The sequence below is a fragment of the Rattus norvegicus genome, chromosome 17 (assembly GCF_036323735.1).
Source record: "Rattus norvegicus strain BN/NHsdMcwi chromosome 17, GRCr8, whole genome shotgun sequence".
NCBI classification, from domain to species: Eukaryota; Metazoa; Chordata; class Mammalia; order Rodentia; family Muridae; genus Rattus; species Rattus norvegicus.
This window is the reverse complement of record NC_086035.1, coordinates 83,514,466-83,527,334: the sequence shown is the minus strand read 5'-3', so window position 1 is coordinate 83,527,334 and position 12,869 is coordinate 83,514,466. Positions and strand designations below refer to the sequence as shown.

General features: G+C 36.1%; 1 protein-coding gene across 1 annotated transcript in view; it reads right to left on the bottom strand.

Annotated features, from left to right (window-relative positions):
• The window catches only part of Malrd1 (MAM and LDL receptor class A domain containing 1), a 712,187-nt gene that overhangs the window by 512,224 nt on the left and 187,094 nt on the right, over positions 1-12,869 (bottom strand). The gene's annotated exons all lie outside the window — the stretch shown is intronic.

The following is a 12,869-nucleotide window of genomic DNA, read 5'->3' as shown; positions in this document are numbered from 1 at the left end:
GAACTTGAGAGTAGAAGGTGCCTACCAGAAATGGAAGAGAAGAAGGTGATAGGAAAGGTTGGCCACTGTTTAGCAAGCCATGGATGGGATGGGACAAGTAGGTTTGGTGAGCTATCATATAGGGAGGTGACTAAGGAACATCATAGTGTGCTCCATGTTCCAAAGAAGATAAGAGAGAGCTTTGAATATTTTTACCACAAAAATATTCAAGGATACAGATGTGATTTCTATGCTCTTCATACTCTTCTATGCATACATGTATTAAAGCGCACATAAATATATATAATTATTATGTAACAATGAAGAAACAGCTTTAAGAGGAAACAACTTTAATAGAAAAAAAGTGCCATTAAAACTCAAATGTCCTCTTTTCTACCATTCTTCATTTCCAGGTTCTCATGCACACTTAAAAAGCTTAATTACTTCCAAACACAAAAATGAGTCTCCAAGCTAGCCATTAATTGCATATATCCCTTTCCAGAACAGACGTGAACAACTGCGCATGGCCATTTCTGACTGAGGCATACTCAGGGTGTGTTTGAATAATTGAAGTTCAAGGATTGTCCCTAACTCCAGAGCACCATTGACTTCCTCAATTATCTCCACAAGCAGCATCTGTCCGTGAAAACAATATTGCAGCACTGTTTTCTCAGAGTTCACACGCAGGAAGCTTTGTGCTGGTGGCAGTTCTGTAACTGAGTGTCTGTCAACACAGAATTTCTGAGACTAATGCTTGTCTTTTCTCTGACTATGGGTAGCAAAGCTAATGACTCTACAGTGGCTTTTAATTATTGTGAGAAAAATTACCTGAGTGAGCCCTATTCATTAAGTTAATTATAATTACATGTGTTGCCCTTGGGGATAGTGTGTTAGGAGATTCTTGGTGGGTTGACACACAGGTTCATCACTGTCAGGTTTGAAGCCACTTCTGAGTGAGGAATTGAACCAGTGTGGAATCCAAGACAATGGTAAATAGCCAGAATCAGGCTCTGTCTCAGTTACTTTCACTGTCTTAGAACTGCTTTGATGGTTTAAATTATACCATTTGAATTAATGAAAGGAATAAGTATAAAATATAGAAACAAAAATTCTGAACTAATAATTTGGGCATTGCATAAAACCTTTAAAAAAACCTTAGCAGAATTATGCACTGATATGTAATGGGGTTGAACAAAGATTCTTTTATGTAAGCCCTAGAAGCAGAGGCCATGTTGAGTAAAAGAGGGTAGGTGGAACTTTGAATGATGGTTTTTAAAGTCATGATCTCAGACTAGAGATATGGCTTAGAGTTAGGAGCACTCACTGCTCTTTCCTACTCACAGGGTAGCTAATAACTGTTTGATAGTCCACCTCCACCTCCAGGGCATTAAACAAAATTTTCTAGCATTCCTGGGTACCAGGTAAACATGTGGTGCACAAACGTTCCTGCAGGAAAAGCACCATATACCTAAAATTGTGAAATAAAATAAATATTTCAAAAGCCACCACCACTGTTCATCACAGATATCTGAGCCAACAACCATTGATTCTCTGTGGAAAACATCTTGAAACACCTGCAGTCTTATTTAGTCCCCCAAAAATAGCCATGAAATATTACTGTCCTTTTTTAAAAAAAAAGATGTTTTGTTACATTTCCTTGTGTGAGGAAATAAGAAGTCACAGGCTGCCTGCATGTAGCAATCAGAAGACACCTTGCGAGAGTCCATTTTCTTCTTTTTGAAGTAGAAGTCAATTACACAGTGACCTTCCTCCAGTCAACATACAGAGAGAAAAGTCTCTGAAATACCTAACCCTACATGAGATGTTTATACCAAATACCTGTCCCTCAGTGTTCAGGGCTCATTCAGGGGAGAAGTGACAAAAAATTGCAAGACCCCAAAGTGGCAGATACTTTTTAAGAAACTGTTTTCTGTACACTACAGGGCAGATGTATATATGAACTCACAGTGAATGTGATAGCATGTACCTTTAATCGGAAAGATAAAATCCCAGCATGGGATAGGGAAGGTGAACAAACAAACAAACAAACAAAAAAAAACCAGCAATGACCGAAGAACTATTGGGATTTCACAGTTTCTGGGACAGAGAGAATCTGTTCTCTTTAATATTGTGACCACTTGTATATTGGCCCCACTTCAGGGCAGGTCCCAGACCCAAGAGTAGTTGGGTAATAGGAACTGGACTCAATGGAGAGAGAAATAGCAGAGAATTGGGTGGGTAGTGAGGGGAAGTAGATCTGGCAGGAATATTGGGAAAGAGAAACAGTGAAGCATGGGACTCATATAATATGATATGAATTTTTCAAAGAATTAATAAAATTTTATTTCACATAATAGTTTTTAACAATTATAACAGGCAAACTACGTAAACATAAATAAGAATAAGTGTACAGGTTGGAGTCTATCCTTCTTTACGGTTTATTTCTTCTAAAGGGAGATAGATGGCTCAATCAGATAAAGAGGCTGTAATGTAAAGTGCCTGAGTTTGATCTTTAGCAACTCAGTAAAACTTGGGAATGGCAGGGTGGTAGTTTGAATAGGTTTTTTTCCCCATAGATTCATATATTTAAATATGCTTGGCCCATGGGAAGTGGTACTATTTGGAGGTGTGGCCCTTGTGGAATAGGTGTGACCTCAATGTTGTATGGTTGTCACTGTCGGTAGGCAGGCGTTGAATTCTCCTAGTGCTCAATCTCCACCCAGTGTAGAACAGAGCATCCCCTGGCTGCCTATAGAAGCCAGTCTCCTCCTAGCGGTCTTTGGGTCAAGATGTAGAACTCTTAGCTCTTCCAGTACCATGTCTGCCTGCAAACCGCCATGCTGCTTGTCATGATGATAATGGACTGTACCTCTGAAACTATAAGCCAGCCTCAATGAAATGGCTTACTTTATAAGAGTTGATATGGTCATGGTGTCTCTTCACAGCAACAAAATTCTAAGATAGGCAGTAAGTAGAGCTAGGAGGAGTGTGGGGGAGAAAGGTAGATCCCTGTAACTCATTGGTTATGCAGAATAGCTGAACAATAGGTGGAGCTTCAGAGAGATCTTGTCATAAATCTAGGAGGTGGAGAATACTCAAGGATGTCATCTGATGTAGGTCTCTAACCTTCATACATACATGCACACTCCTATGTGTATATACACTATACCCACATGCACACACACACACACACACACACACACACACACACACACACACACACACAGTCACATGCCAGTTATCCTCCAGCTTTCCTGAGATTCTTCACAGTTGCATAAAGACTAAAAATCAAGTATTCTAGTGTGGTGGCTTATTTTCATCGAGGTTGTGCTTTCATAAGGCAGTTATTATAAATTTCAAATGTATCTCTATTTTATAGCATGTTCTCCACCTTTGTAATTATTTAATTTTAGCTTTTATCATGCCTTCAAGTGATTAAATGCTTGAAGTTAAGATTAGGTTGAAGTAATTGAGCTCTGGACCTTATGAATAGTTAATATTCATTAATTGTTTAAAGTATACTATATAACAGTGAAAAATATTGGCAAATAAACTATTAAATAAGAAAGAAGCCTATGTAAATTAATAGAAAGAGGTGCTCATTCTAAAGGAAATCCAATGTATAAAGACAGCAGCATTTGATCTTCAGGGTTATTGCTTCTTAAACAATAATGGTACACTGTACTATCATGCATATATTTTAATATGTATAAATTTTTGTTTTTATTTATCAGTGAAAATAAATTTAAACCACAGATGTTCCTTTTAAAAGCTTATGACTGTAATATGGTTTTAAAATAATCCTGTGATATATCCAATGCAGACTCTGTTACTAAACAATTCTCCATGCATCTCTCGTGGTTTGGCACCCTTCAGTCTTTGACTACCATGATGTGTAAGGCTATCCTTTCATGGATAATTAAATAGCACAGAACTTTGCTTTGAAAAGGACAGCCAACTATTCTACTTAATAAAGGCGAAGTTTTCATAAAATTTCTTGATAAACAAATTGGTTTGCAGTCCATTGTAAAGGAAGTGAGTTGTATAAGCATGAGATCCAACTGCTATGTAAACCTGCTTCATATGCACATACGCCTGCAGTTCTGTGTTCCCACTGAAAGGGGCCAGAAGGAGCAGCTCAGGCAGAATGCCCACACTGAGTACCACATCCTTAATGACAAAGTCTTCTGTGCCAGACAGGAATTTCCCTATTCTATCAGCATCCCAGGAATTTTAGCATGTGAAGATGGTAATCTACAGTGAGAGTGAAAATCAAGAACCTTCACAATTCTTGACATATATATATGTACTCTGTCAGTTAGAAATCTAGAACTTATAAGTGAGTAGGTGATTATGACGAAATAATAATTATGTGCTCATTTATATATCTAATCATTTATTATCTATCAATTTAAAAATTGATAAAGAACATGTACATATCTGTAAAGATATAAGGAGTAAGAATACAGGTATAAAATGAGTGGGGGTTGATAATAATGGACAGGAAAAATGACTCGGTGGTTAAGAGCACTCACTGCTCTTCAAGCAGCCCTGGATTCTGTTTCCAGCACCCATGTAATGATTCACAAGCATTCATAACTCTAGTTCTAAAATATAGAAAATCAGATACTTTCTTTGGGCCTCTGTGTGCTCTAAGTATGAAAATAATACACAGGCAATATATATATATATATATATATATATATATATATATATATATATATATATATATATGGAGCATTTCTACACCAGATAAATTAAAAGACAACAAAATAGTAGAAAAAACTCCTTGTATACATAGAAGCTGCAGAGGGAGATAGATAGGAAATGATGATACATAGATAGGTAATAAATAAATAGATGGGTAGATATGTAGATGATAGATGACAGATAGGTAGATAGATAGATAAATAGATAATAGATAAGCACAGAACAATAAAACACATAATAAATATATCTATGAGACTAGTGCTGCAGTCTTGATGAACACAATAACAAATGTCTTTAGAGAAAAATGGGTGGCGAGGGAAACATCTGGAATCTGGAATAGCAGGTGAGGAAGCAAGCCTATAACTGTGCTACATGTTAAATAAATAAGAAATAGATTATTTTTATCAACACATATTTCCTACACTCATTATGTTATATATACATTCATTCCATACAATGAATATTAATATGTGAATTATAAATTTTTAACTTTTAAAATGAGGATATTGGAAAAATCTAGACAAAGAGGGAATAGGTGCTTGGTACCATATATTGATCCAAAAGTCTATGTCTAGGTATGTCACAGGTCCCAAAGGGGATTCCAGTATTGATGTTTTGGTAAACGGACATGTAGGAACTCTGCCTTCTAAGTGAGTTCTCTTCTAGCCACGGGCATAGGACTTTTTGTTTTTATAGCAATCAGTGGTTACTGCAGAGACTCCTGGATAGGCATGGATCTGAGGACAAGTGACTGTTGAAGCATCTATTGTATCCCTCCAGAGCCCAGGGAGCATCATGGGAAAGGAGGAAAAACGCCACAAAACCCAGAACAGGGTAAGGACAGGGTAAGGAATGTTATCAAGAGCTGTCTTCAGGATAGATACAAATATTGGAATAATGAATTCATAAGAGCTGTGTCTATCTACATACGCACTCACACAAACACACACATACAGAAACACATAGACATACACATACACACACATATTCACACACTAATACGAGTAAACTAGTTAAGTGAGTCAGCAGGAGAAAAAGCATAAAAGGAGAAAGGGTAATATAGAGATGAACATGATTGCAATATATTGCACACATGTATGAAGCTTTCCAAAATAAAAATCAATAAAGTCCTAGGTGTATATTTCATACTAAACCTAAACAAGAGATTATTAAAAATATGAAAATAAAATTAAAGTTAATGACAGAAAGGCTTCTAAAATGAAAAGCCCAGGACCTGACAGAACTACTCTTGAATTGTATCAGACTTTAAAGGTTTTTATATCAGTGTTTATAAAATTATTACATAAAATAAAATTGAGAGAGGTTTTCAAATACATTCAACACAACAAACCTAATATCAAACTTGGTAAGGACAAGGGGACAGAAATAGGGGTGTACTCTTTGATGAACATAGATATAAAGTTCATCCACAAATTATTATCAACTTCAATTTAACAATACCTAAAAATATCATACACTATGACCAAATTGGCTTTGGACCAGGAATAAGAATACAGTTCAACACAAATAAATCAACTAATATAATATAGATAAAGCCACAAACAAAAATTACTTAATCATTTTAATAGACATGGAAAAGATATTTGGAAGGAATTTAAAATTGTTTCATGATGAATGTCTTGAAGAAACTAAGTAATGCTCATACCTCACCAGATTAAGTATTGTATTACATTATAATCACACATTATATATTATCTATTTATGTATTATATATTATAACAAATTATATAATATAAATTCCATAAATACTATGGGTTTTAAAATAAGAACCAAGACAAGGATATCTACTCTTTTTTTCTTTTTCGGAGCTGGGGACCGAACCCAGGGCCTTGCGCTTGCTAGGCAAGGGCTTTACCACTGAGCTACCCAAGGATATCCCCAACCCAAGGATATCTACTCTTACAGATCCTATTTTCTCTAATACTTGATACTTTAGCAAGAGATATAAGACAAGAGAAAAATATGGCCTAGAAATTAGGTAAGAAAGAAATCAATGTGAACTTATTTTCAGATAACATGAGCCTATAACTGTAAGACTCTAAAGGCCACAAGGAGACCATCAGATTGGAAAAGAATCCAATAAATTAAGTATGCAGCAGTTACAATGTCAAAAACAAGAATCAATTGTTTTGCTTCTTTGCTCATAGTGAACCTACTGAGAAAGAAATAAAGGAAACAGGAAACTAACCCATTTGCAATAGCTTATACTTACCATGGTAATGCAAGGCCTCTACATAGAAAATGTATGAAGCACCAAAGAAAGAAATTAAAGATGACACAAAGATAGTCACAGTCCTATATGCCTGACTGTGAAAATCAATAGTTTTAGAACTGTCATTTATCAAAGTATCCCACAGATTCAGTGCAATCCCCATCAAACTACAATTGCCATTTTCCTAGAGATAGAACAAGCAAAATTAAAAATTTGTATTGGAGCATAGAATAGCCTGAATAGAAATCCTGAGCAATGAAACGCTAGGATTATTACAATATCCTATTTCAAATAATCCAACAGATCTACAACAACTAAGGTAGCATGATGTTAGTTTGAATCCTGGCACATGATCTAATGGAATACAGTAGAAAACCCAGAAATAAGCCCATTCAAGTTAAAGAGCAAATCACACATTGGAAACACAACTTTAGCAACTAGAATAAGGACACTGGGTAGCCACATATACAATACTGAATATAGATCGCCATTTCTTAGCCAGTATAAAGAACAACTCAACTGGATCAAACTCCTTAACATCTAGAGGAAGACATAAGGGAAAACTTTGAAGACGTAGACACAGGCAGAAGCACACGACGTAGGACTTCAATTACGCAGGACATAAAACCAAGGATTGACAGACGGGATTTCAGCACATAAACAGTTCTACACGGACCAGGTAAAACCCTGTCTTAAAACTCTTTAAAGAATAGAAAATAAGATAATTAAGAGACATGAGAGAAAATATTTGTCAGCTATTAAACCAGCAAGCAATTATTATCAAGGATATACAAAGAATTAAAGCCTTGAAGCACAAGGAAAACAAATAATCTAATCAATAAAGGGCAAATTTACTTAAAAACCCGTTAGAAAGAAGAACAAATCGTCAACCAATACAAGAACACATTTTCTGCATCTTCTGCCAGCAGGAATGTGCAAACTAAATTTACATGCATACTCAATCTTAGAAGAATAATAATGCAAAAATATTAAGGAAAACTACTTAAATGCCTTGTGGCTGGGAAATCAATTTAGTCCAGTTGCTATGGAAGTCATATGAGGTGTCTCAAAACGGACAAATACCTACAAAATGATCCTGTTCCTCCAGTCATAGGTATTCACCTAAAGAATCAAGGCCAACATACAACATAGATACTTGCCGCTCAAGCTGTTCATGTTACCATGACTAGACAAGTTATGTGACATCCACATAAGTAGATGAATGAATAAAACAAATGTGCATTCCCCACCCACGGGTGAACAATAAACTATTATTTAGCCACGACAAAGAAATAAATCATGTTATCTGCTGGAAAATGACTCAAAGTAAAGAACAGAACCAGGAAATGGACATTTTCTAATGAACCTAAGGAGTCATGGGAAGCTTAAAGCTGAATGCTGAAGGGACACAGGGAAGACAGAAGAAATCCAATGAAGGAGAAAGATAACAGAGAGTCAAAAGAAGATGGGCATGGGCAAAGTACATTACATGAATGATGCAAACAGCATGGTGAGGTCCACTTTGTGCAACTTGATGCTCTAATAAAATATATTAATATATAAAATATGATGATACAAAGAAATCAAATGCTCATGTACTATGAGCCACCAATCAAAGAGTACATATGGAACGACCCATGGCTCCAGGCGCATATGTAGCAGAGGATGGCCTTTTTGGGCATCAATGGGAGAAGAGGCCCTTGGTCCTGTGAAGGCTCAATGCCCCAGTGTAGGGGAATGCCAGGGTGGAGAGTCGGAAGGGAGTGGATGGGTGGGCAGGGGAGCACCTCCATACAAGCAGGGGGAGGGGATGGGATAGGGGGTTTCTGGAGGGGAAACCAGGGAAGAGGATAACACTTGAAATGAAAACAAAGAAAATATCCAATAAATATATAAAAAATATGTATGCACAAAAAATGTTACAATGAAATCAACACATAAAAAGAAATTTTCATAGCTCTTACGGAAAAGCATGACAAGTCCTGAAAAGGCTGATGAGCATTTGAATCAATATAGCTGAAGCAATAATTCCAACTTGGGCTACAGAGTAGAAAGAATTCAAAGGACATTATGAAAGCCTTGTCCTCTAATTCTCACAGAAGTGTTATTCACAATGACCAAGAGTGTAAGAGTAATTCAAGTATTTACACAAAGGAGAATGAGCAAAGGGTGGAATATATACAGAGAAAGGCTATTATTCTATCTTTAATAAAGGGAAATTCTGTCACAAGGTGTGATACACATAAAGCTTCAGGACATTGTCTTAGGTGAAACAGGCCAATGTTCTATAATAGAATACCATATGGCTCATTTATATGAGGTGCTTAGAGTAGTACAAACATCTGGGGAGAGATAATAGAACAGTAGTGGCTTATGAATGAAAGAAAAGAGAACAAAAAGCTATTGTTTAATAGAGTTTCAGAGAGATTGACAGATACTGAAGCTGGATGATGATTCTGGGACAATATCGAAACATAAATACTGCTAATAGCACAGGAAAGATGCCTAAGATCTCAGTTTAGTTTTGAGATCAAGAATAACTTAACCCAGGCTGACTGTGGAAGAAGTCGACCTTGAACTCCTAATTCTGCTGCCTGTAGATTCTTAGTGCTTGGATTATGACTATCAACAACATCCATTCTAGGTTTTATGCAGTGCTGGGGACTTAATTTCCAGCGTCATACCCAAAGGTGTGTACTTTACTCACTCACATTGTCAGCTATAAAATTTTATACTATATGTATCCCATCATCATAAAGAAAAGAACATGAGAGAAAACAAAATTAAAGGCTTGAAATCCCAAGGCTGGTTTAAAGCTGGAGGCTATGTGAGTAGGAATATACATAACTCAAGTAAAGAGAAGACGCTCTAAGCAGCAAAAACATGCAACAAGAACCTTGATCTTGCAACCACAAGAAACTCAGTTATGCTGACAACCTGAAGAGGCCGGGAGTAGCTATTATCACAGTTTGGAGAGGAACATCATCTCAACAGATATTTTTATTACAACCTCATGACATGCTAAGCCAAGGAACAAGTCATAGCATCCTGGGCTTCTGGTCTCCAGCACTATGGGATAGAGCTGCCCTACTGTGTAGGTGAACTGGCTTCCGAATCCCATCCTCATTTCTTCCCACCTGACCATTCCACATCTCCCTCACCCAAGGCACCAAAATAAAATGGCATGCTGTTTCCCTAGAACCTGCAAACATTTTCCTGCATGCTTTGAACCATGTGTAATTATAATATGAGCATAATATAAATATTAATTAAGCAATTGAAGAATAAAGGCAGCTTATACCTGGGTTTAGTGCAAGCATGAAATTTCGATTCAAATATTTTTGAACTTCAGTGTAATCAGTAGATGCTAAAACAATGGATTCAAAGAGGGAATTTCAATAAATGAGCATTGTTTTCGGTCACTTTGTAGTAATCACATATAATGAGAAGCTCGGATACTAAAAGAAAATAATCGTTAGAATGGCAGATGCTGTCTTCTAAGTTCTAAAGATAATATATAATTTTTAGCTGGTTCCCATTCTTTAAATTACCAAGGACTAGAAGTGATTCTTTGAAGGCAACATATTTCTTATAAATCCTAGAATGACTTCTTTTTTTGTTTAAATACTTCTAGCCATTACATTATGGTGAGCTTTTGTGGTGCTCCCTTTGAGTTCATCAGTGTTCCTGGTACTACTTGAAATCGGAATTTATATTCTTTTAGTTTCTTAAGTTCTCGGAAATATGCTCTAAATGTTTCTTTAGTCCCTAGAAATACTGTGATTGCCTTAAAGAAATCATAGAGAAGGACCATGCTATTCTATAAAAATAATCCACAATATAATTGAGAAAAGATTGAAATGTAGTATAGTAATAAAATAATTTAAATATTATGCATGTACTATAATAAAACTAAAGTGAACTATCAAATGGTGCTAAAGATATGAATATTAATTAGGTTGGACTGAAGCTGGGTCTTAAAAATGATTTAATTCAAAATAAGAGGTTTTGAGGGAGCTCAGGGGTACAACATATTAGGCAATGAAAAGATCCTAAAATTTGTAATCATAGAAATTTAGTGCCAAAATGGCCTATCCCTCTTACAATTCTTAGGATAATTGAGTTTTTACCAAGAAGTAAAAAATATCAAACATCATTTACCTAGTCTTATACAAAGATCATTACATTAATTAATGATCTTAAGTGATAGAAATCATTATCTGATGGATAAAAAAATTAATTTTTCATAGCAGAAAAAACTCTTAAAATAAATCACTAATTTCTTACTATCCAACCTTTCTTTATTATGAATGGGGAAAAACAAAGTTTTCTAATATTGTAATTTTCATGGATATCTTCTACTGTTCTTATAATCATAAACTACCTTTCACTTCAGAATTAATGAAAATTCTTTTTCTCTCTCTTGGATCATTTCCCACAGCAGGCATTAATCATAATTAACGAAGTACTGCTATTATTTGATTGTCAGTGAAGTAGTTTTAGTCTCCTTTATGCATATCTGTCTAGAATCTATCCATGTCCTCTTCACTGAAGGAGAAAACTCTTTCCATATTTGCCAAAATACAAGCTCAGTAAAACGGTGAAAACAATAAAAATATACTGACTATAATTCAAGAAGTAATGCGTTAAGTGCCATGGGTGGAGAGCAGTTACATTATCTGAGAATCCTGCAAACTCAATTTTCCTGAAGACTCAGAAGAGAAACTGAACATCAACCCGAGACACACTTTGGAGTCCAGCTCTGGACCTGTACCTCTGACCCTCACTTTCTCTGAACCCCTCTTTACTTAGCCACAAAGAGACTAATACATACAAGTGCACTCCAGAACAGACTGAAACAAAGTCAGTAGTGAGAAGAACATGAGAGCTTCTGTTATTAAATGACCTTTCTTGGTTTGTTCACACCGATTCCCCAAAGATAAGTTCAGGTGAACCTAAGAAGTCAATGCTTCACCACTAGGGTGGCAAAGCTCTACAAGATGGTTTGGAGAAGATGATGTTACACAGGAAAAGATTAATATGTTTTCCCAATCTTATCCAGATTGCAAATAGAATCTTACCCAGATTTAATAGTAATAACTATTAAATATGAATATTAGAATTGGTGTACAGAAATGGTAAGAGGAGAGGAAAGAGAAAGATCAAAATGGCTGAAGTTTACAGCAGCCACACCCTGGAAACCACTTATAATTCTGATTTGTAAACTGTTAACAATAAAAACAATATCCCAAATGAGTTCAAAATAATGAAACAGAAAATAAATCAGCCCTCAGACAGACATTAAAGTATGACTTATAATCATTGAAAGCCTTTTTAATAAATAGCATGATTTTAACCTCAATGGAATTTTCAATTAAGGGCAATCACTCTCTTCTCTAGCTTTCATTTTTCCGATTTAATATACTTATATATAATCTTCAGACTCGACCACCGGCTACTCAGGAGACTTTACCTGTCTGTGGGAATACATTTCAGTTTTCTTCTGTGATCAATGACTTTGATAAGTAAGAATTAATGGGCTGTCTCCGTGTCTGGTTTGATGTTACAGAAATGGTGAGTCTTCACCAGTAACAACTTTCTATTAGGGTATTTTTCCTCTTTTTTTAATTGCATTTTTTATTTACATTTTAAATGTTATCCCATTTCCTGGTTTCCCTTCCAGAAACCCACTATCCTAACCCTCACACCCTGCCTCTTTGAGGGTGCTCCCTCACCCACCCGCCAACTCCCTCCAGTCTCCCTACCCTGACATTCCTTTACACTGGGAAGTCAAGCCATGGCAGGACTAAGGGCTTCTCCTCCCATTGGTGCCCAACAAGGCCATCCTCTGCTACATTTGCAGCTGGAGCCATGGATCTGTCCATGTGTACTCTTTGGATGGTGTTTAGTCCCTGGGAGCTCTGGTTGGTTGATATTGTTGTTCTTC